General features: G+C 32.5%; 1 pseudogene; it reads right to left on the minus strand.

Moving 5' to 3' along the window:
• Positions 1-19,024: 19,024 nt before the first annotated feature.
• Positions 19,025-25,908, minus strand: LOC131054638 (F-box/kelch-repeat protein At1g26930-like; annotated as a pseudogene).
• Positions 25,909-26,286: the final 378 nt, after the last annotated feature.

Raw genomic sequence — 26,286 nt, forward strand, 5'->3', positions numbered from 1 at the left:
TCTTTCCATTGCCTCTAGATCTTAGAAAAATATCACATGGTATCAGAGCCATTAGAGTGTCATTGGTTTGCTAATTGAGAGAAATTTAATGCTATTTGGGTTTGTGTATTTTGGAGCTTTCTATTGCATGTTATTATTGAAGCTTGATGGGTCAAATATGAGGTTACCATTAGATTGAGAATGTCCAAGAAAGTCAGTTTTCCCTTTTGTTCCATCCAAAGCAGACTTCAGAGGCCAATTCTAGAGGCATTTGAAGTTTGAAGTTGTGCGGATATTTTCCAGAAATTATAATTTTGCAGGCAATTTTCAAATAGTGATATCTCACTCATCCGGACTCCTTTTTTTGAGATTTTTTTTTATTTTGGGGTAGAATTTCATGAGCTATACAGTGGTGCAGAATTTTTTTTGATTTTCGGATACTGGTTTTTTTGAAATCATGAAATCTCCACAACTTTGGAGGCTTCATTCGGGCTCATATGGACTCCTTTTCAAGTGCCATTTTTTTTCAAAGTGCATAATTTTTTGTCTACTTTAATAATATGCCATTTTTTTTTAGTTATTTTAAGAAGAAATTTTACTTTCACCATTTTGTCATTTTTTGGCCTATTTGGTACTTGTATTTTGCTTGGATCTCAGTTTATATCACTTGCAGTATTTGTTGAAGTCTCTTATATTTCATTTTGAGAAGTTGTAAAATTGAAATCATCAGTCCACCTTGCCTTATTTTGCAAGTGGCCTATTGTACACGCACTAAGTATAATGTGCCAAATCATGACTTTTTTTTCTTTTTTTTGCGGGGGGGGGTTCTTGATTGAGTAATTTGGGGGGGTGTCTTATGTGATTGGGCCTCTCTCTATCTTGTGTTTTTTGCCTTTTGTTGCTATGAGTTCTCCTAAGTTTCCTCTCTTAACTGCTCATAATTATGCTACATAGGAAAATTGATGCATGGAGTAAACTTATGAAAAAGGTACTAACTCATTATATTGATGGAACTATTGTTTCTCCCATTGATCCTAAGACTGATCCTATTGGTCACTTGGATTGGCTCACTAAAAATATCATGGCAATTGGTACCTTAAGAAAGTATGTATCAAAGGACCTCATTTTTCATATTGATAAATGCACTCTAATCAAGGATGCTTGGAAACAGTTTCAAGACTTGTATGGTCAAGTTGATGAGATTAGGGGATATTAAATTGATAGTGAGCTCACCATGTTAGATACCAAGCACTTTGATACTATACAAGATTATATCACTAAAGCAAAAGAGTTGATCGGGCACAACTCAGGGATTGTGGCATTGATAAGAAGGATACTGAATTGATCTTCAATTTGATGGGCAAGCTTCCACAAGAATATGTAGCATTTGTTTCTAGTTTCCAAACCCATAGGATGATAATGGATTCAAGCTACACAATGCCTAAATTTGATGCTTTCGCTAAAATGTTGATGATGGAACAAACTAAGTTGATAAGCATGGGCATTCTTAAGACTTCTAAGTCTCAAGCATTAGTGACAAATCAAGGGAACAAAGGAAATCAAGGAAAGGACAACTTAAACAAGAATAAATGGCAATCAAATCCTAAGGACAAAGAATCACCTTCTACCTAACATAGACATTCATCCTTTTCTAAGAGGGACAATTCACCAGAGAGGAAGAGACCAACTTGTGCCTATTGTAAAAAGTTTGGTCATGAGGAGCATCATTTCCATCCTAAGAAGATTGATGAGTTCACACATATCCTCAAAAAGCATAACATTGATTTTCCTAATGTCTACAAGAAGGATGATTCATCAACTTCAACTTCCTCACATTCAAAAGGAAAAGGGAAAGCATTCATGGCTTCTACAAGTGGGAAGACTCACTCTCTTGGGACAAGAAAAGGAAAATGTCTTTGTGCTACTACAAGTCATCATTCAAAGAGATGGCTTATAGATTTAGGGGCTTCTCATCATATGGCATCTTCATAGTCTATGTTTTCCACATTTGAACTTTGCACCATGCCACAGATTTTGATGGTCAATCATGCATACATGGATGTGAATGGGAAAGGCTCTATTGCCATTGGGGATAACTCCTTGAATGATGTGTTGTGTGTACCCCACTTGACAAACAATCTCTTTTCCATCTATCAAATCACACATGGTGCAACTAAGAAAATTGTGGAGTTCATACCTGAGTCAGTTTTCGTTAGAGACTTGGAGACTAGAACTATCATTGAGACTGGGGTGGTTGATCATGCATCTCAGTTATACTCCTTTTTAGATTTTGTTGATGATTATTATTTCACATATGATGATTCTACACATGATGATCACGCTTCTTGTGATGGTTCATATTTTGAGGAGATCTTTGTGTACTTGAATATGAGGATTCTCACATGTGACCCCATTCTTGAGCCTTGTGTTTCATCTCCTCCTATTCATATCACATCACCTATTGCACCTAATGATGTGGATAGTGTGATAGTTTTGCCTTCATGTGGTTCAGTGCAATAGGATATACACTATCTTCTAGCTTCAATTTCATGAGATGATTACTTGACACACATTGCAGGTTTCTTTGTGGAGTCCTACATTCTAGATTTGGGAGACATCATTGATGATATTCATCTTCTCTTTGATGAAGATGATATTTCTTCAATTGTTGTGAGGGAACACTCTAATCCTCTTGTTCATTATCTACATGATCATTCTTTCAAGGTTGACATGATTGTGGATTCTTGTGTACAATAGTTGGACGAGGTCTCTTTATGTTTAGAGAAGACATCTGAGTCTTTGGGACATGTTCTACATCCATCTCCACTAGATCTTGGAGTGCCTTTTTCAGCAGTGTAGAGCAGTTTACCACCTTTGGAGGGGGTATCTTTTAGCATCGACATGGGGACAGTTGAGCAGTTTCCAGAGATTCCATTCATCATGACTTTTTTTCATACATCTTCCCTTCATGATTGGGGAGACTTTATGGATACACCTTTGGTTTTGTTTCTTCCTAAGGGGAGGAATTTTGTTTGACATTCGTGGAGCAATTTCTTCATACATCATCAAGCTTCTATCATTGGTGTAGATTCCACATTGAGAGAGGGATACCTAGCTTCTCTTCTTCTCTCATATGGGGGAACTTTTTCTTCACATGGTGTTTTTTTCCTCACATGCTTCTATGAGAGATCTCTTGTAAAGTTTCCATCTCTCTTTTGGGGGAGAGTTTTTTCCTATTGGGTTTTTCTCTCTTTCCCCGCTTTGTAAGAGATTTTTTTGCTTTGGTTTGTATGCATTTGCATTTGTACATGGGTACCTAACATGGCCTCATAGTGAGGACCCATCTTGCATTACTTAGTTGCATTGTAGAGTTAAGTGCATTCCCCTAAGTTGCACTTAGGTTAGGTGTTGGTGTAAATAATTATTCATCTTGGATATTATTACACCTTACCTAAGTTTACTTAGGAAATGCATTTCATAGTAGTTTGGGTATGAGACACTTGGGTGTTTGTGCCACATTGGGATAGTGTGTGTAGGAGAATTTTCACCTTTTGTGGTGTTGATCTTCTTAGTACTCCATCATATCCACTTATTGTGGAGTGATAATTCCACCTTCGGTGGGTGATCCACTTCATGTGGAATATTTTATTGTTTCCTACCTACCACACCTATTTCCTACCTACCCTTGTTTCTTATTGAGCCACATGTCATGTTTGTGTGCTCACATATCCATATAGCCTTGCCTATATAAACAAGCTCATCTACATTGAACAACATGTAATGATCTAGTGGATCAGTATTTTCTTGATAGAATACAATTTATTTCTATCATCTATTTTGTTCTCTCTTATTTGTTCTTTCCATTGCCTCTGGATCTTGGAAAGATCTCACGCTATTACTAAGTTTGCTATGAGTATTCATGTTTCTATTTTTTATGTAATGGGAATTCATACCTTTGACCATCCACCATACATATTAGGTGGAGAAGCATATAACAAAATGAAATATTTTTCTCCTAATTAAATAGAATCATAAGATGTACTAATTTCGTTAGATATACTTGGATCATATAGAGATAGTGTAAGGCGTTATGGTTGAACTATAATGAAGGCTTGTTTCTTACTATCTTTATTCTATCAAATTTTATTTTAGATTTGGTTTCTTTAACTATGTGTTCCTATAAAAATTAGAACAACAAATGATCAAACCTCAATATGTTAGTTTTCTTGGGAAAATCTATTCTACTTTCAATTTGTTATAATGATAAATTATGGGCATAAAATATGTATCTATGTTTGTGATAATGGTAACATAGGATCAAAAACATCCAAGTTTCATTCATTAGACCTTAAAGGTCATAAAAAATACCACTTTTTGTTTGTGTGGTTGACCCACTAATTTTTTCTTTTGTTTTAAATTCAAAAGAAATGATTTAGGGTGGCACATCCCAATGGGGTCAAGGTAAGAACCTTGGGTGTGCTCCTGCACATTTTCCTTATTTTATCTCTATCAAATTCTTTGTTAGGAAAGCAATTTTCCTTGTAAATTAACATATATATTACCCTAAAAAATATTACATGTTTAATATTTATATGATCTTTTCTACTCATTCTTATTTTATAAATCAAGTTTAAATTGATTGGTGTCCACTTATTGGGTCAAAACACATGATGTTGATACATAAGTATTTTTTCTTTCTAAAAACTACCTACTCTACTACTCAAAATAGTTTGATAACAATAGATTTACCCTTATAATTTTAACTTAACCAATGCATCTATATGATTTAATGATTCAAACTTATCACCTAGGTAATATTAGCAATCACATGACCTTTATTCCCAAGCCATTGGGTATTACTCAACTCATCAAATTAATAAGCCTTCAATGTCTTTCTCAACAAAGAAACAAAAATGATAGGTTGAAACTAAGCTAGATTATGAGAAAGATATAATATTTAGGAAATAAAATAAAATTTAATCATTGAGTCAATTTGAGTTGTAAGCATATGAAAGGTATGGTGGCTATTTATGGAAAGGTTGTAGGTAGCGAGGTGAACAAAATGAATGTAATTATTTTAGAAAGTAAAAAATATAAGGATATTCCTATCTATTGAAAATGATTTCATAGATAAAATAATAAATAAGTATACATGAATAAATCTCAATATTAAAAAAAAACACAATCTTTATCCTGATCTATAAATTTAAATCAATTTTATATGATGATAGTCCATATAATAAAACCAAAATAATCTTATCTCATGAAGTATATCTCTAAAATAATCAAATATAATGAAACTACAAGAAAAAAAGAAGAAAGAAAAAAAATATATCATGAAGATTTATTGAGAGTGTTCCTTTCATTTCATGTAGTGGTGATACATTAGCTAAATAGTTCTCATAATATAGATGATCTCATTATATTTTTATTTCATAAACCATCTCTATGCAAATCATAAAAAATAAATTGTGTATCTTTATTGGCCCTTATGATATAATTTATAGTCTTTTTTGCCAATGGTCTACAAACAAATTGACATAAAATAGAAGATTTTATTTGTATTGTGGCTAAAACCTTTCTACAACATAATGTGTAATGCATCAATGAATTATAAATCAAAATGAAAAGTCTTATCGAATAAAAATAGTTGTGTATAAACTACTTATTGATCAAAATTAACAATTGGCAAATGATTTCACGTTGCTAAATTTACATTAAGAGTAGCTATGTGAAGTCTTTTATCTATATATTTGATCCAAATATTTAAATTTTTAAGGGAATATAAAAATCACTCTTTAGAAATGTTTTCATGAATTGCAATTGAATTCTATTTTAGTAGTGGCTTCCTTCCTTAACATCTTATAGGAACTATTTCCTATAATAAATACAATCTAATTGTAGATAGTAGAATTTGTTAATATCCAACCATATTTGATTTTAACCTATTTTATCCAATTAAATAAATAGTTATTATCTATTTATTTGATTAATGCATTCTTCATTTTTATCTCTCATCTTTAATTAAATAATTTACTTTTATTTTATTTAATTTAACATTACACTTTTATCCCTCGGTTTTAATTAATGAATTTGTATTTCTTTAATTAAGCTTTAACTTACCCCCCTCAATCTTTAAACATATTTTTTTTGGATGTTGGGTAAACTATTTAATATGACTGGTGATGTTGGTACAACGTGACCTTTTGTACCACATGTAACTCTTCTGACCTAGAGCTATGAATTGTTGAGGTAAAAAATGGGGTACCTCATTCCCATTTAATAATATTGTGGTTCAAACCCGCAAGCACATTGAATCAACAAAGACACAAGCCTGTGATCACAATGACTCCATGCAGGATTTGAACCTTGGTGGTCACAAACATCACCACCACCAAATCTTTCAACTTAATTAATTCATTAATGCAATCATTGTTAATTAATTTAGGCTCAATAATTTTGAATCATGTGCACATGTGATAAGAATCTTCTTTTCAAATAAATTTAAATTTTAAAATTCCCCATATTTCTTGGAATGTGCAACCAGAGAAATTTTGTCCTTCTTTTAAAATCAAATCTTCCCTCTTAAATTACCTTTTATAAATATCCCATCAAATCTTATGTCGAATTTTCATCTTTGATCTTCAAACCACCTTTTTATGATTAATCCCCTTCTAACACTTGTCCAATTCCTCTTTCTTAAAAGGTCTTGTCAATTGTGAGCACTTGATATTGGAAATCCACCCTAGTCTCCCATTCCCCATAGTTACAACTAGTTGTCAAATTTAGTAAATTCATCTCAACACTTCACATTCCTACAAATTCATCTCAACCTTTCATTCTCTTCATGACCTTAGATAAATATTTGATTCGTTATTAGTTTCTCTATTATAGCTGAACCATCCATTACCTCTTCCAAAATTTTATAAATTGACAACCTTCCCTTTGATTTGGGCATCCACTCTTAATCTATCATTATGATGTCTATTTGATCATCCATAATATTCTTGTATCATATAATTATGCTATCAATTTCTTGATCTATCCATATTATTTCTAACATCAAGCTACCAATTTAAAATGAAACCACATTTAATGCATCAACTCACTAAAATAATAAGCCTTGAATGTCTTTCTCAATAATTTTAACAAAATGATATTATGTCAATCTAAGTTATTAAATTGTCAAAGATATAGTGGTTATTTGTGCAAGGGTTGTAGGTAGTGAGATGAACAAAATGAATGTAATTATTTTAGAAAGTAAAAAATTTAAGATCATTACTAACTATAGGAAATGACGCATAAATTAAATAATAAATAAACACAATCTTAATCCTAATCTATAAAATTAGACATTCTACTAAATAAATAAAACTAATTTATAAAATAATAAAATTAATTCCTGAAAATAAACACAATATTCATCCTAATCTATAAAGTTAGTTCAAATTTCTATAATGGTACTCCACATTTTAAAACCAAACCAACATTACTTCCTAAAGGAAAATTCTAAAATATTATGTAGAATGAAACTACGAGAAAAAAAAACATAAAAAATATTGAGCTTTCTAAAGTGTGGTCCCTTTAATTCTATGTAACAATGATAAAGTAGCTAAATAGTTCTCATAATATAGATTGTGTCATCATATTTTTGCTTCATAAATTATCAATTTATAGTCTTCTTTGGCCAATGGTCTACAAACAAATTGAGATAAAATAGAAGATTTTATTTGTCTTGTGGCTTAACCCTTTCCACAATATAATGTGTAATGTGTAATGCATCAGACAATTATAAATTAAAAGAAAATGTCTTATAAAGTAACAATACTTGTATAAAATAGTTATCGATGAAAATCAACAATTTGAAAATCCTTTCACATCGCTAAATTTGCATTCAAAGTATCTATATGAAGTCTATTGTGTCTACCATTTTTTATTCAAATATTTAAATGATTTGTAGAATATAAAAATCACTCTCTAGCAATGCTTTTATGATTTATGATTGAACTTTATTTTAGCATTGATTTCCTTCCTTAACAAGTTATGGGATCTATTTTCCAAAACTGAAATGATAGAATTTAAAGGAAAAAAACACTCTAATAGTTGATATTAAAATTTGTTCATATCCAACCACATTTGACTTTAACCTATTTTAGTCAATTAATTGAATTATTATTTTTTAAATTAAATTGATCGTTATATTATTGTTTTGTTATCTCTCACCTTTAATTAAATAAATTTACTTTTATTAAATTAGACCTTTCACCTTTGTCCATCATCTTTAGAATTGATTATAATATAACCACAGAAGATACAAAGTATCATAGTCAACGCAGGCCTAGGCCAAGCTCAAAAATACCCACAACAAAGGATAATACAGTTACGAAAAAGTGAATTAACAACACTTCAAGACAAAAAAGTGAATCAACAGCACTTCATAAAGCAGAAATGAACTATATAAACTGAAACTCTTCATGTGGCAATCCATCCCGAATCCCCGTCCATCCATACTTCTACCTAGTCATCAAGTAATTGCTCCCTGAGAGGGTGAGAAAGTGTGGAGTGCAACAAATCTTCCTCCTTCTGATGGAGGTCCAACTTTTTTTATCTCTCCTCTAGGAACTGCATAAAGTTGACTAGAGCCTTTGCCGGATCTCCTCTGTCCCATGTAAAACCATGAGAGATTTCTCTGATCTGAGCTAGAATAGTACCTGTTTTGAGCCATTTATCAAATTTGTCCTCATTCATTTTGATTAAATCTGAGACCTGCATAGACACAGTGTGGAAAATGAGTCTCCTCAGAGACTCAGTAAGATTTCTATGCCTACCACTGAAAATCCCATCATTGCGGAACTTCCATATCAACCATAAAATTTCTAAAGAGAAACAAGACCAAAAAGAATTGACACCTTTCTTGTAGCCTTCTATGTATCCTAAAACAACATCAGATAGTGCAGTATTTAAAGTACCAAAATCAAGGTGAAACATCAACTAGACTTCTTTGGCAAATATATAGTCAAAAAATAGGTGGGTCAAAGTTTCAGAAAGGCAACAACAACCACATAGCAACTGGTTGCCAACAATATCTTTCAAGGGAAGCCTATTTAGTAACAATTTCCAAACAAAAAATTCTTCTTCGGTTTAGAGGGACCAACCTACTTAAGCTTCAAAACTTTGCTCCACCTAGCATCTAACGAGTTGAGCTTCCAGACTGAATTAAGGTGATTCAGGATATCCGAGGGGTCAATAAAAGAAGTATATATGGCTTTAGCTTTAAGACTATCAAAGGAGTCTCATCACACCAGGAATAAGAGGAAGGGAAAACAGGAAGAACAGAGAGGGGATATTGAGCAGCAATATCAGAGAAGGCCTCCTTAATAATGGCATAAGTTCTAAACTAAGAGGGGGAAATCTGAAATCTGAGCCTCAAAACCTCCCAAGAAACCAAAATCCCATGTTGAAGAATATCTTCAAAAGCAGCTATACCCCTGTTATACCATTTCCAAGCACAACAACCTTGAAATTAATATATTTATATTTATTTAATTAAGCTTGACCTTAACCTCTTAAATATCCCAACTAAATTAGCTAATTAATACATATGCGATCAATTGATTTAGGCTAATTAATCTCTTATCATGTGCAAATCTAATAAGAATCTTCTTTTCAAATAAATCTTAATTTAAAATTCAAGATATCCCTTGTAATGTTAAACCAAATGAAACTTCTCCTTTGAAAAATAAAATCTTCACTCTCATGAATATCACACCAAACCTTATCCATCTACTATTCCCTATATCCAATTTTTGTCATTGATTTTGCTAGCCACTTTTTCCTGATTAATGCCTCTTTGACACTTGTCCAATGCTTCTTTCTTAAAATCTCTTATCAGATGTGATCCCTTGATCTTGGAAATCCACTATAGTCCTCCATTCCTCATGGTTATAATTGCAATCCTTTGTAGTCCTCCATTGCTCATGGTTACAACTATAGTCCATTGTACTCCTCCATTCCTCATGATTACAACTACTTATCAAATTTAGTAAATGTTTTTTATTCAATCACAATCCAACAACTTCACCTCAATCATTCATTCTCTCCTTGTTCTTAGAGAAATATTCTCATTCATCTTCCATTGTTATCTTGCAATCACATTTCACTCATCAACACACCATGATGAGAATATTAAGAGAGTTTTCATTGCAACTCTTTTGCTAATTTGATCCAAGAAGACATAGGATAAACAAAATAAAAAGTTCCAATATATTTTAAAATCTTTATATTATTTTCTTTGTTTATTTGTCTTATTTTCAGTAATATTTTTTTTATATATCAAAATTCAATTAAATATTAGTTATTTTTATTTCATCATATCCATCACAATGATAAAGGACGTGCTAATATGAAATAAATGAAACATAAGTGAACTTCATCAATTAGTCCACAATGGAATAGTTTAAATCACACACATTAAGCTTACACTTACAGGTTTAAAAGTGTTAAACACTCATAATTGATTGACATTTTTTAGGCTTAATATGTTGCTTAAGGTGTGTGGTCACAATAAGAATACACTTTTAGACTTAAAAGTGTTAAACACTCAAGTTAACTAACATTCTCTAGACTTAATATGTTGCTTAATGTGTGGGATTTAAGACTGGCCTTCCAGAATTTGTCACCTTCTTTGTTTACATTCTTCTAAGAAATATGATTGTTTAATGAATAAATAAAATCAGAGTTGTTCGTAATAATGTGACACAAGAAACAATAAAAATCGACAATTTCAATGGCAAATGACCAATTGAAAAACCAATTAAACATTCTGCTTTTACGAATCTTACCACATCTCCAAACCGTAAAAAATAATTCCCTTGTCTCCTCGCAAATTCATTTTACATATAAATAATACCAATTCTTTTTCAGCCTGGAAGATTGTGATTTTACATTAGATTTTTAAATTACTGTCTTTAACAATTGTCTTTTAAGTGATAATTACGCTTTTAATAAAGTCGTCAAAATCTTTTCATGCTGACATTGACATATTTATATTTGGCATGGTCCAATATTCATCGCTTCTACACTACGGAAGTGATTCTGATTTAGAATTGAATGTTTAACAATATCTTTATGTCTCATAAATATATCGAGTAATCTTGTTTTCGTTGTCTTCAACAAGATCTTTTTTTAACAAAGTACGTAGCAAAGAAAGAAAATAACAGTTCATAAAGATTCATAATTGAACTGATAGAGCCATCAAATAGCATAAGGATTATTTAGCTGAAACATTTTATAAAAGTTCACATTACAGCTGTTCTGAAGTCGATTAATTTGATCTTGAAGTTGCCGAAGTTGTGTCATTGTCAAAAGATTTTTCTTTGTCAATTTTGGAAGCTGAGAAAACAGAAAAACGATCTAAAAAACTATGTTAGAGTAAAGCATTATAATACTAGTTTCCTGAAAATAAGTACTTGAGAACATAGCAGCACATCTAGTTTTCCAAATATGTCTTAAAATAACTTATTTGAGCGAATCAACAATGATATCATCATGCAAACCAAAGCCAAGAAGTGTCTCTTTCCGATTCAACAGTCACTTTTACCATCTCAACAATTAATAAGAGTGGTGTATTCTTGTTTCTTATAATGTAGGTCTCTCACACTTTAATTGTATATTAGCCCTTACCTTGTAGGGACACGACAAAGGCTAATTGAAAAAAAATGTTTGGATCATTGATAAGGCCCATTCATACCTTTGAAACGATGTCAAAGAGTATTAAGTAGATGGGGACCATCTACCCAAGCAATCATTCAAAGAATATTAGCTAGAACAAAACAATTTGTATAAAACCTTAGTGTTGGTTATGAGAGCAATGTTGTGAGATTTTATATACCCACATTGTTGCCTTGGTGGGGGATTAGCATGAGTATGTAAAGAAGGAGGGAATATGGCAACCATGTAAGGACTATTCTTCTAATGATCCAATAGAGTTTAAAGAGGGCATACTTTAAGGGCTACTTTATTGATTTGTAATTGTATTTGCATTAAAGAATATTAGATATTAGTGGTGATTTGGTGAGTAGCAAAATTAGAATCAACATCATAATTATTAAACATAATAAAAAAATTATCTTTTCATATGAAAAAAATAATAATTAATTATAGTTTGAAAGTATGGTATAGCTAGGAGATTCTAGTTAGGAATTTTGTCCCATCATCTAATAGAACATTATGTCATGTGAAGGGCTATAGGTAAAAATAGCAAGAGAAACTACAAGCTCATTGTCAAGCATTCTATCCATGGGTGTAAAACCAAAAAAGATGTATAATACTTTTAAATTCTCTCCTATAAAATGAACATGTAGAGTGCCTAACTACTAACCTTGATATATCAAACATAATAGAAAATGAGCAGTCTTTAGTTGCATTATTTCGTTGTATATTTTTTGAAAGAGTTTTTCCCATATGAAAGAAGGAGATTACATAGATTGCCTAGAATAAGGTCCTTGATTAAGAGGATAGTTTCCTAATACTCACCTATACCATTTTCTAGGATTAAAAATGCAAAATGAGGTATCAATATATCATTGCTATTCTTCCACCAAGGTTTAGTAGAGAACACACAAATTTTGTGCAAGTTTTGTGATGGCATTACCTCACTTATCATTTAAATCTTTTTAGAGTCTAAGGTCATGAACTTATCCATGGCTTATGGTGAATACTGTTGAGTAGAATTAACTTTCAAGTTTTTAAATCATGCAGATTTCAAACTCATATATTGTGAGGGAATGCATCTAGGGGATTGTTGCTAGTGGTTTATCTTGAAATATAATGATGGTAAATCTACATATTTGTTGCTAGTTGATGAATAAACTAGAGTGAAATACATATACCTTTAACAATCCATTTAGAAAAAAAGAACAACACCTATTTCAATTACATCAATAAGGTCTGATTCACCTAAGTCCCTAGGAAGACAACAAAAGTCCTAAGAAAATAAATGAAATCCTTAGTTATAGTAAAAATAGACCTACAAAAATTCTTCAAGAGCTTGTCAACCTTGAGGGACCTAAGAAGGACAGTTATAAAGATGTGTGACAATAAGATCTTTTGAGAATAATTGAAAATTAATTGCTAGTAACAACAACTTCTTAATCCACTATGTTGATTTTTATCCACTCTATTAGTGATGTATTCTAACCCCATAGCCTAGTAAGTTGTGTATACAAAGAGAACAAGAGAAGGAATTTGAAGATCTTCTCATGCTCAATGGACTTCCAACTAAAATAATTAACTTAGGTAAAAGGATTTCCTATAGAATTATCTTTATTATGTTGGTTGTTGGAGCTAGAAGCTAAGTAGAATGTGTCTAGACATTGGAAATCTCTCCCTCATCCTCAAGTACTATGATGAAAGAACTATAGATATAATTGGCATGGACCAATTATTGATGATTTCTATTATGAAGGGTGATCCTTTTAAGTTTGCAAAGAAGATGACATCGGTAAAAAGAAAATGAAATCCTTTCATAGCCAAAACATAAACATAAGGTATAAGAGGACAACCTTCCCAAATTGTTTTATAGAGGCCAAATTGTTCAAAACCCATATGATATTGATTGAAAGGTTGTGAAAAGAATCCAAAAAAATCATTTGAACTCAAGTATAACTAAGAAATTGGAGATTTTACTACCATATAACTATAGTATACCTAATGAATCTCATTAAACTCAATATTTAGCCAATAAACTATATATGTGGGGAATCCCAATGGAATTGTTCTTCTGTCGGATGCTCCAAACAAATTGGGTTGAATCCTTTAGTAGTGTTTTTTGTTTGATTTCTATTCCATTAGCATGAAGAACAATAAAATATACATCTTCTTTTTAGGAAGAAAATGCCACTTATTAAAGAAATTTTCCACATAGAAGGAAATTAATCCCATCTTATGAAGTTGCAAGGGAAGTTGGAGAGAGTTTAATAAATTTTATTTTATGTATTATTGTTTTCTTTAAATTTTATTGTATTTAAATAATTTAAAATACATATGGAAAAAATAATCTTCAAATTATTTTTTTATTTTTAGATTTTATGAATAGAATTTGTTTGTATTTTTATATAGTAAGTTATAATATTGTATAGGGATATATACATCTGAATTTAATTTAGTTATTATAATACAAAAGAATATTTATTTGTTTAAACATCATAATAAATAGTGTATGATTATTTTTAATTTTGAAAATATATAATATTTTATATTTTTCAACACAATTATTTTATGTTCATCTTTATAATATTTGGATTACTATGTTTTTTTAATAAATATTATTTAGATTATTATCTTTTTAATATAAACTAAATTTACTTTGAAAAATGAATATTAATAATAGTTTTAATTCTATTGTAACAAATTTGTCTCTAATTTTTAATTTTGATTTAGTTACATTTATATGATATTTTCCATTCTATTATATTAATTATTTTCCTTTCACAAAATTTTAGATTTATATGTTATAAAAGTATTGAAAATTTATAACTTTATTTTATTACAATATATAAATTACTATTTTTTATGTTGAATTATAATCTTTAATTTAATATAAATATTAAATAATACGTATCAAAATTAAATAATGTGTACCATCTTTTAATTGTAGTTAGGTTAAGTTACACTCAACAATTTGTATTGAAATTTAATAGTCAATTAGACGCACAACAAAAAATTAGAACACTCTAGATATACGAAAAAAATATAACTATCATAGTTGACACAAGATTTGACTCCTAAAAATGGCTCTTTATTCTATGTATCCACAAACAAAATTCTAAAAGAAACAAATTAATAAGAAAAACAAAAATAGTTAGAAATCCTAGTGAATCAACAAAATGAGTACATGTACATAGTGACTATATGGAGTTGTGTTAAAAAAAAAAAAAAAGAATTACAATTTCAAGACCACGAGAAAATTCAAAGAAAACATTTAAATTAATATAAGTATGAAAAGAAAGATCTAGTGGTTCAGCATTAGAAAATAATGAAAATAAATGAAAGATGAAGGAAGCAACAATAAAATTAAAAACATCACTGTAAGACAAAAATTTAAAAGCAGGTATTTTTGCATGGCTAGATTTTCAGAAAAGAATCTTAACTATAGAAAAGGTCACTAAAATGGGCTATGAAGGGCCTTCTAGATGTATTATGTGTAAAGCCCATGCAGAGACACTTGATCACCTTCTCTTGAATTGCTCCTTTGCCTCAAAATGTTGGCAATGACTTTGTGCAAAATTGGGGTGGATTTCAGGACTGCCTAATGACATAATTTCTCTTTTTCAATGTTGGCCTCTTCCTTTGAAGGAAAGCACCTTGAGTCAGATTTTGGAAGTGTCCCTGTCTTGCCTTGTCAATGAAATTTGGAGTGAAAGGAATCAAAGACTCTTTGATAATAAAGCCAAAAGGTTTGAATCAGTCCTAAACTGAATAGAAACGTCAATTGTTGAGACAGTAAACTGCAAATTAGCTTTCTCAATAGAATCATCAAAAATTATCTCTTCTTGGGATGAAAGTATAAGTAAAAATTGGCAGGGAATCAAGATTCCTCCCTCTTTTGGGCAAAAATCCAGTTCTAGAAAGGAAGTTATTTGGACCCCTCCTAAGCGTGGGTGGTTAAAATTGAATTTTGATGGTGCTTCCAAAGGAAACCGAGGCCCTTCATGCATAGGATATGTGATTAGAAACCACTCAAGGTCAATCATTGGGAAAATGACAAAGCCAATGCCACCAGACACTAACAATCTCACAAAATTTAAAGCCTTACAGTTAGGATTAATGGATTACATCAATAATGGATTAAGAAACATCACAATGGAGGGAGATTCAGAGATAGCAATCAACGCAATCAAAATGCATAAAACCCCAAACTGGCGGCTATAGGCAATTCTAGATAGTATATTAGAAAACTTGGCAAAGCTAGAGCAATATGAGGCAAAATATATTTTTGAGAGAAGCGAACATAGAGGTAGATGCCCTCTCATAAGTTGCAGTAGAGGGTGCTTCTATTCACTAGTGGGAAAAGGGAGGAAATTAGTAAGGCTAACTATTATAGGTTAATTATGCAACAAGGATTCCCTCTAGTTTGATAAGTGATAGAAATGACTATCAAAGCAAATGAAAAGGTCTAGCAGATTCTCTTCCTTCTTTAATTAATTTTTAAATTCAATCCATGATGCTTAAGTCTGGGGAACGACTATGTTTATGAATTGAAATCTTGGCCTTTTTCAAGAATAAAGAGGACTCATTAGCAGTGACGTCAGTTAATTGGCTCTTTTAAAATAGCATTACCTTTTCCATCTCCTGAAAAGCTAGTTGGCGGTAGCCGCCATTTCTATCCCAAGGCATGCGTTGTCCACAAGATAGACATCATTTCAGATTTAGAGAGATTTGGCACGATTAGGGACAAATATCCTTCGCCACCTTTGCAGATGAATTTAATGGAAGCAACTCCTCATTAAGGTGCATTAAAGAAAGTGTTGCCTAGGCTCTTCTACGCTTTCTTTGCAAGCTATTATCCTTTTCTAACCTGCAAGTGATCTCATTAAAGATCAATCTACTTCAGACCCTTCTCCAGACCCTCGACCACCACCAACGTGTCAAAGAATTCAGTAGCCATGTCTTGTGAAAAGTCGTATGGGTTTATTATGAGCATTTATCCAAGGCCAACCTCATGCTTTGGTGCAGACACTCGCATTTCCCTTTCGGCTTCCACTCGACAAGTCTCATTTAGGAAACTAACAGACTTAAGATTGAAGCGGCTACTGCTTCATCCAGAACCAACAATCATCCTGGTGGTAAAGTTGATTTTGAGAAATGGGAATTTAAGTAGGGAGGAATACCCCCATGACAATACAAGCATTTCATCTAGATTTGTTGCCTCCCTTTTGCATTTGAAGTTAGCTAAGCAAGTTGTTTGGATCCTCACAAAGAAGCTATTCTCAAATGAAATCCTACTAGATTTGTAAGAGATCCTCAACAAGGTGCACCATGATTCAGGAGCTCCTTGACAAAGTGATAGAATACTATTCAATATTCTTAGGGAACTCATCAAATATTACCCCTTTCTGGTTGACCTTAAAGGAAAGGATCTAGACAATCACAGAGCTCTTGTAGGTATGGGGCTCAGATTCCTCAAATGGCATTTCCTTAGCAAGAATCCAAAAGATTTGGGTAGGGGGGAAGAACTCCTTGAATTTGCAAGGATGAATGGAATTTTACCACCAAAAGCAGCAGAAGAGGAACCCCATGCTGAGCAGGGCAGGAGAAGTGGTGGTAGAGGTTTGGGTCATGGTCAAGGATGGCCTCCATGTAGAGGCCATGGAAGAGGCAGAGCTCCAATTCCCCCTGCTGAGCCACAAGAAGATCATTAAACAGACATATGTTGCTGGTTTATTTTGAAGACATTGCTAAGCCTTTAGTTGGTTGCTGGTTTATAAGTTTTTTCTTAAAATATTTTAGATAATCTCTATTAAATCTAAGCTCATATTTAGAATGTTAAGTTTTGATCTTCGTTGCTATTAACTCTGAAGGTTTTTTGGAATGGATGAAGAAACTATATAGTGTTTAATATTAAAAAACCTTTACTGATAAAAAAAATATTAAAAAACCTGCATACCTGGCAAAAATGTGGCCTTAATACTCACATATTTATCCAAAACACTAATATATAAACTATTTGTAGGGTCATTTCTATTCATAATCTATAAAGGAATAGCTAGCATCAGATTTAACAAACATTTAGCAAAACGCAAACAATCAGTAAACTAATAAGCAGTACAGTAGATCTAATACCATAACAATGAGAGATGGGTGATACCCTCCAACTAGTCATACAGTTGGAGCTAACAAAGCATTATACATTATCTTACAAATAAGGACATTCATGCACAAATTCAAAGATGGAAAAAGTTGCCACTTTGACATAGAAACAAGAGTGTACAACCATATTTGTGGATTTCATGAAAGAAGGCAAGCAAATGCAAATAAGTTTTTCTCAAAAGAAATACAAGCCGAGACTGTTGTAAAGCATGCAGAAAAAAATATCAATAACTAGATCTATATAAAGATTAAAATTGAAAGAAGTAAGCCATTTTTAATGAAGTAAATACATTTCTAAACTTAAATATTCCGAAAGAAAGAAGACAAAAGCACAAAAATGAAACTAACATTACTCAAAAGAAATATAAATACCGAAGAAAATAATTGTTTGTCTTATGATCAAGTCGTGTAGTCCCTAGGGATATTGCCCATAGATCCCTCTAGGGATGTTGCCTCTAGACCTCATAAGGGGCACTGCCCCTCAATTCTATTGGGGGCATTTTCCCCAAACTCTCATAAGGGGTGTTGGCCCTCAATCTCATTGGGTCTCCACTCTTAGACCTTTCATAGTTATTAGGATCTCTTGTCATATAATAAACTTGATAACAATGAGGTGGTGATGAGGAATTGGGATATAACTCTTGAGTGTGTTGACTTAAACATTATTGTTGCACAACTTGCCAAAAAATGTATTTAGATGAGGTAGCTTGTACAGTACATGACTCTAGTGGACTTGGATAAATCATAGTGGTTCAAGTGAAATTAAACCAAATGTTGACTTTGATGCTTTTGATGTAGAGGAATAAATATTGATTGTAATCTTCAACATATATTGACATTTGACAAATCACTGAATTATAAAGTTATGAACAATTTCATTTTTGCAAATTATGAGATATAAATTTTGATTTTTGGAATACATATATTAGGTAAATAGATGTGCATTTTATATACATATATATCTTAACCCAGCACATTTGTGCACACATAGATGAGCAAGGTAGACAACTAGATTACTTTAGATATGATCCATGTAACTGGAGATAAAGTTTGACTTGATAAATATCTGGGATCCTAGGCCATGTTCTAGAGCATAAAGCTGATCATTCACTACCGCAACCAGGTGTGGTGCATGCGAAGCTCCGTTGCCACTGGGATACATATCTGGAATCCTAGGCTATGTTCTGGTTTCAAGATTATATCCTTCCCCACAAGTCAGAGACTCTGTATCACTTATCATGTCTCCGATGACATAGAACTTGGCATCCATGAAAAACCCCGAGCATAGTTTTCTGCGGGAATGCATATCAGTCAGCATTTCGCAAGTACCCAGCTCTGAATTATAAAGCTCTGCCGATTTAAGCACAACCCCACGAGTATCACAACCTCCCGCCGCAATCGCCATTTCCTTAGAGCTACCAGAACCAAAAGAACATCTGGGCTGATTCATTGATGGGGTTTTAGACCAACTGTTCGTCAAAATGCTGTATTTCCAAATAGCGAATCCATAAACTTCTCTCCCGAACACAAGCAATTTAGTACCCAATAAATTCAGCACCCACTGCCAGACACTCCTTACCAGATAAAGTAAAGCATTCATCAGAAGGAATCGGGGTAAATGAACGAATCGCTGCTGCTTTAGATGGAAGACTTCCCATGCAAACAAATTGCGTTGAAAATAAATACAATGCTCTACAATTCCAAGCTGCTTGCTCATGACTGTAGAATGATAAAGCAGATTACTGTGATTGTGTTTATCAGGGGAACTTGCAACATTCATATACACAGTAAAACAGAAAAACAATATTGAATTGAGAAAAACAGTCATAGAAAACAATACGATCAGCAATATACTGCAAGCATAATAAGACTATGTCTGCTGTCCAGAAAAGAGATTCCAAGTCAGCATTAGCTGGGAACAGCATCAACAGCAATACAAAAAGATTATGCTGAAGTTAATGGACATCCTAGTCTCCAACATAATAAATATATATATATTTGTGTTCATTATTATGGCATATTTCTAATTAATTAAACTAGCAGAATCCTCATTTATGTGGATAGGATGTTTTGTACTTTTTTAATCCATTCACGAAACAGAGGATTGGCAGCAGGTGATATGTTTTGTGTTTTTTTAAAATAAACTTTGATAAAAAAGAGGTTTGTCAGTAGATAATATTAAATTTATTATTTAATTTATATGTAAAGATAAGTATATTTAACATATATATTAATCTTATAAAGATCTTAAGTATTTAAATTTTTACACATTTTTTTCGGTGTATTTTAAGTAAAGGGATAAAAATGCAGACCTTCTAAGAAGAAAATGAAAGGATCTTTCTCTACCATATCACTTGTTAATGTGGTTTCTATTAAGTCTATGTAGAGTCAAAAAATTGATAGTAATTGATATAAAACTTGTATAGAAAATTTGTTTGTCTATAATATTGAAAATATATACTATACAATTCATAATGACATGAAATGTCATTTGTTGCGAGTCCCAGTTTCACCACTATTAGTAAGCTAGTGAGTTCTTTTTTATAGGTGGAAAGTTTACTTATTGTATTATTCAATTAGTTTTATAAAGTATCATAAATTGCATAGATTGTGCCCCCTTTTTGAAATTTGTAAGTTTTTTGGTGCATGAGGTAGCTCTACATATTCGATAAAATAATGTGAACGTGTCAAAATGTATATTCAGAATATATTAATAGTAAGCACAATAAAACAAAAAAGAAGATGGTTGGACGTAAAATAAAATCTTGAGAGTCATATGGGGCAAAGCCCATAATAGAATAGCATAAACATAAAAGGTGCTATACTACAAGAGTACAACAAGAGGAGACAGTAGCACCTGGTCACTTGGATTTCCCTATACATCAGTGGCATCTAAAATCGCACTAGGAGGGTCCCACCCATCATCATAATTCTCTTTAATTTTATCTTCATCACAAGCAAGATAAATAGCCAATGTTAGTCAAGAAAACCATTTTAAAAAGTTACCGAACAATGACCCAAGAGCAACATTATAGGTCACCCAAAAGCACTCCCAAAAGGCCACCCAAGAACAACACCTAAAGGGGGGAAGTGAAGCCTAATAGTGACAAAGAGGTCACAATGTACTCTTATGACTCTCATCTTGTTGGCCAACCTAGGGAGAAGCTATGGGTCTAGAAAAGTCAAGAGGATTTTACCTCTCTAGTGCTTATGAGAAGATGAGTAACCTTGGGAGGAGTAAGGAGATGGAATAACTTTCACCACAGTGCAAGGGGTATTCTCCCAATGATAAATAAATTATTGATGCTGGGCCACTTCTAACGTAAAATTGTTGGCTTGCACTTGGATTTGTAACAACACATTAGAAGGGATAGTAGCTTTAGAAAAAAGGGAAACATTTTGGTCAACAATCTAATGAAACAATAGGAAAATTTATATCTTTCCAAATGCTAAAGAAAATATCTACCCTAGAAGCATACCAAATTTGATTGAATTTATGAGGAATATGAAGCCAATCTCCTCTATGACCCATATGCCACAAAAAGGAATCAGATTGAAAGGGCAAAAAGTAATCATGAATCCAATTCTAGAGCTATTAAACTCAAGAAAAAATATAAAAGGTATTTTTTTAAAATGCAACTATGCACAAATGGGCAATGAAGGTCTCAAATGTCAATAAATCAACTTCAAACCCACAAGAAAGCCTTGTAGAAGAGTAAACTAGGAAAATTTCACTAGTTTAGGCTCCAAAATAGTAGACCATGAATTAGAAACCTACATTTCCAAACTAGGACTAGCGATTCAAATATCATCCCAAGTTTAAACTATGAGCCATGAATAAATGTAGAGAAAGCTAATGGTGGCCGAGATACAAATTATAAATGTGGAAGGTAGTGTTTTGACCCCACTTCCATTTTTTCCACCATGGTTTGGAGGGTTGAATAGTATTTTTGTGAACCATATCAACAAGAGTGGTCCTTATAACAACTCAAATGTCTCATGATATAGATGAGATAGAAAAAATATAGCCTTAATCTATTCCTAATATATAAGATACATAGAACTTTTGGAGAATAAATATCATAGGTATCAGATACCTTTCTTGTTAAACCTCAAGACCCTTATCGATTGTAAATGAGATAGAGGGTGAGTTGGATGATGTAAAATACAAGATCAAAAAATATAATGGCCTTAATAGCTTTCCAAGGACACAAAATCATCTTATCCATATAAGTTCCCTCGATGTAACCACATCCTTCATAGTGACAATGGTTTGAAATCCAATTCTCTTCTAGGAAATACAATTAACTAGATAGACAAAATAGATGCAATGCCAATCATTTCTACTTAAGGTGAAAATTCTCAATATAATGCAAAGAACTAGCCCTAACCTCCAGAATAACAAGGGAGGTAGCCAAAATTCTAGCAACCTGATGAAAATATTTGTGGTCATCAAAGGAAGCTCACATAATATATCAAAGAAGCTTCTTTCACATAATATATAAAAGAAGATTCTTTAGCTTTAAATATGATTCTACAAAAGGATTCTAATAGGAGGGTAATAAATAGGTCGCTATATTAATTTTAGAAAGAACTTGAACTTTTCCTACCATGGAAAGAGGCTTTGTAATTTAATATGGAAACTTCTTTTAATTCTATAGATAACAGAATTAAGGCCACAAAAGAATCCTAGAAAGAAAGGGGGATGCTTTGAAATTTGAATATTTCACCATGATCAATCCACTTCCAACCAAATTCTCAAAGCCAAGGAGGCATATGAAGAGTAGATTGATAGTAACACCAAGTCTTGGGTCATTGAATGAAACAACATAACACTTGATAGAAATATTCAAATATTTTAGAGTAGTTTTATATTTTACTCCTCTTCAATGAGAGTGAGAAGGGAATTATCAACAAAATTTTCATTGACAATTTGTCCAAATGAATCAAATAATGCAACTACCTAGACTAGCCAATGGGAAATTGAGTTGGTTGGAAGATATTCAGAGCCTTCAATAGCAAGAACATAAAGAGAGGTGCCTAAAAGACAACCTTGATGAATGGATAAAAAATTACCAAAAGCATGAAAATAGAAACCATTGATGGTAATGCAAGAAGAGACATCTACAAACATAATGCTTAGAAAGTGAATGAAATGAGATCCAAACCCTATAGTTTGGAGAATGGAAAGAGTGAAAGGATATTAAATATTTTCATAAGATTTAAAAAAATTCACTTTCAATAAATGACCTTTTCATGAAAGAACATAACTAATTTTGTGTCTTCCTAAATAGTAGTGATACTATTTGAAATATAGCTAGCTTTTATGAAGCTCATTTATTCAGAGAAAAAAATTTAATAAGAAGAGTGAACTTTCAAAGCCAAATCTTTAACAATAATTTTTTAGGACACATTGAGTAGCATGAAAGGCCTCTAATTGCAAATATCTCTTAATTCACGATAAATATTCTATTCATGCAAGACTTAATCATGCTATTATAAGTATTCAATAGTATTAGAAAGAAATTAAGATTGGGTATTGATAGATGAACATAACAATAAAATAAATATTGTTGGGTTGTTTATATATTATTCTCTCTGTTGGCATCTGGTATCCTATTTTCTTTACATTGATATTGACCACAATAGAATTTGTTAAGATCTCCATGGTGGGAAGTTGTTGGAGTGGTATTTTATTATAAGTGGTATTGGAAAACTTAATTGATTGGTTCTCCTATGAAGTGCCTGATTAATGAAGGTAGGTTTAGTGGCTTTTCCAACGAACTCTTCAAGGAACTTAAATCTATTTGGAAGAAAGCTCCATGAAAATAAATTTTCATATTTGAATTTCTACAAATAGAAGTTGTAAGCACATAGGTAAAAATGTTGTATGGAAGAAAAATGTTTCCCCGATATCTATTTTTTTGACTTATCGATTGAATTCTTGTTCTTCAAAGAGCTCAATTATTTTGGAAGTCTTATGCAAATGAAAATAAAGCTCTACTTGGAATATCAAAATTGTAAGAAAATAAATCTTGAAATTATAACTACTATAAATACAAAAAGTTAAAAGCTTTGCATGGAAGGAAAAGTGTTTCCCTAATCTATGAAGCATTGCAAGTTAATGCTAGCTATAGAATGATAAATAAGATTACCTGTAATTATGGTTATTAGTGGAAATTACAACATTCCTCTACTTGCGTTTATTATTATGAGATATTTTATATTTATTAAAGTAGATAATCCCCATGTATGTAGATATGAATTTTTGTGCCTTTTTAATTAGTTTAAAAAGAGAGAGAAGATTGGCAGTAGGTAATAATAACGAACTCACTGCATTATAGAGGTAGCTTACAGAGAATATTGTAGTGTTATAATTTCTATTTAAAAGAGAAATGAATAATAGTTCCAGGGGAGGATCCATGGGAGGAGGATCGCATGATTTAGGGTTTCAAAACAGGGTTCCAGGGAATGGAAGATGGCGGCAAGATGCCAGTGTAGGGCGGTAGGGCGTAGAAAGGCTTCAAAGTAGGGCTGTAGGAAACAGAAGATGGCAGCAAGGTTACAATGACCCTCATCACGCTCGTCTAGGAAAGACTAAGGATGCCCATCAATTAGGACAATATTCAAATTTTGATATCAATCCCCTCACCAAAATCTTTAGGGACAAACCTTTTATCAAACCAGTTTTAGACCTACCTTCTGGGAACCAATGGTTGAATAATTTTGTATGTCTACAAGACTAGTTAGATAGCCCCGACCCTTTTTTCAATTGTCCTCTTTCTCAACCGGCCCACTCATTTCATTTTCAACCCCACAAAGTAAAAGGAAATTTGTAGAATTATTTAAACTCCAACATCTTCGTCTAGGGAGCTTCTCACAACCAAGGGGCTTGTAAGGACTCCAGAGGACACCCAGGCCTCCACCCACCTTTTCAAAAACCATTCAGGCAGGAAAAAACAAATTCTTTTAACCATACCCCATCATTTCAAAATTCATTTGGGCAGGAAATTTTTTTTCAAAATCCTCCCAAAAAGCTTCCACTTTCAACAGCATTTCAGTCAAAACATCAAGAAAAACAACTGATTTTTGACATCTGTAAAGCATCTCCATCTCTATCTCAATAGTCTTTTCTCAAGGATTGTTTCGCTAAAGGGGAAAATGGAGCAAATCAACAAGGTGACCATGGAGACCCCCTCAAGTCAAAACCAACACACTTTGTGTGGAAAAGAAAATAGGTAAATTTCAAAGAGGCGGACTCCTCTTTTCCCATTCCGACTCAAGCTCCGGTAGAGAATGCTTATGCTATCAAGATAACCTTTCCTTACCATGTTCTCTCCCAGTCGGTCTCCTTTCTTTGAAAATTGGCTCTCATCGGTAAATTTAGTTCTTCAATCCCTCTTCAAACTTTTCTTTCATGGGCAAATAGTCACTGGTCGGTTCTTCGTGACATTGTCTTCATTGACAGCCATTCAGGGTTTTTTATTGCTATGTTTTCTTCATCTGATGATAGAGATGCAGTTCATAAAAACAAAGGTTGGTTTTGTCAAGGGGCTGGTCTTTTTATCTTGTCCTAGATTCCAAATTTTAAACCAGATCCTAATCTATGTAGATTTTATCCCCACTAGATCTCTTTACTATGTTTGCCTTTGGAATACAGAGATCCGGATATTGTGGAGACCATGGTCAATCAATTAGGAATCTTTTTTTCTCATGATCTTATACCCTTTGAAACAATCCAAAGATATGTTAGAGTTTTCCTTCTTCTTGCCTCAGATAAAACCCTGCCAAGGCACTTAACTATCACATCAAAATGGGATTTATGGCATCAAGACATTGTTTTGGATAATGCAGAGGTCATTTGCAAATATCAGCACCAACTAGGTCATTTCACAAATTCCGATAGTGGTCTTGAGTGCTAGTAGCTTTTAGTCTATAAAAATCACTGCTCAGACCCTCTTCTGTGCACTGCCCATCAGCACGAGGCAGTTTTGTCTTCTGACCATGTACAACCATGTAATGATCCCTCTGAACCTCAGGATGACTTAAATTTTGAGCCATCCTACATTCAATGGATTAATCAGTTGACCAATTTTTTTTTATCATTTATAGCTAGATTCTTTATAGCTATAAATCTACCTCCACGCCCTCACCGGTTCTCCAATTATGTGACAAAACATCTGATGACAGAGAAGCTATAGTTCAGGACCTAATGTTTAACGAATCCCCAATTGATATTCAGAGTTTAATGCAGAATTTATCAGTTTTAGGGGTATCTGTCTCAAATAAGGAGGGTCATATTCAAGAAGTAGCAGATGATATCCTATCCACTTTAGCTGCCACTATGATTGAGGAAATTGTAGAGGAGGAAGGTGTTAGTATGACAAACATAATGTGTCCCTTATGAAAGGAAAGGTGTTGTTGTTCAACTATTGACCT

This window comes from Cryptomeria japonica, chromosome 8, assembly GCF_030272615.1.
Source record: "Cryptomeria japonica chromosome 8, Sugi_1.0, whole genome shotgun sequence".
Classification (NCBI taxonomy): Eukaryota; Viridiplantae; Streptophyta; class Pinopsida; order Cupressales; family Cupressaceae; genus Cryptomeria; species Cryptomeria japonica.